This window comes from Elephantulus edwardii, unplaced genomic scaffold (assembly GCF_000299155.1).
Source record: "Elephantulus edwardii isolate Elephantulus edwardi_28Jun2011 unplaced genomic scaffold, EleEdw1.0 scaffold00408, whole genome shotgun sequence".
Classification (NCBI taxonomy): Eukaryota; Metazoa; Chordata; class Mammalia; order Macroscelidea; family Macroscelididae; genus Elephantulus; species Elephantulus edwardii.
In genome coordinates this window covers 989,458-990,128 of record NW_006400158.1, presented here as the reverse complement: position 1 = coordinate 990,128, position 671 = coordinate 989,458, and positions in this window count along the sequence as shown.

Here is a 671-nt window from a genome sequence, read left to right as displayed (position 1 = left end):
CCAGTCCCAAAGTTCAGAGCTGGAGGGGTCGTGCGCGAGCCTGGTCGGGGGTAGCAATGCTATACCTGAAGATGGGGGTCGTGGGTCAGAGCTGCAGCGGGGTGTCCCGATTTAAGTCCACTCCCACCGTTCACAGCGTCTGTACAAATCCTTGGCCAATCCCATAGTTTAGAGCTGGAGGGGTGGTGCGCGAGCCCGGTCAGGGAGGAGCAATGCTATACCTGAAGATGGGGGTCGTGGGTGAGAGCTGCAGGGGTGTGTCCCTATTCAAGTCCACTCCCACCGTTCACTGCGCCTGCGCACAGCCCTTGTCCAGTCCCAAAGTTCAGAGCTGGTGGGGGGTGCATGAGTCGGGGCGGGGAGGAGCAATGCAATAACTGAAGATGGGCGTCGTGGGTCAGAGCTGCAGGGCTTTGTCCTGATTCAAGTCCACTCCCACCATTCACTGCATCTGGGCACAGGCCCTGGACAATCCCAAAGTTCAGAGCTAGCAGGGAGGGGGGGAGGTGCGCGAGCCGGGTCAGGGGGGAGCAATGCTCTACCTGAAGAAGGGGGTCATGGGTTAGAGCTGCAGTGGTGTGTCCCAATTCAAGTCCACTCCCACTTTTCACTGTGTCTGCGCACAGCCCTTGGCAAGTCCAAAAGTTCAGAGCTGGTGGGCGGGAGCGCGA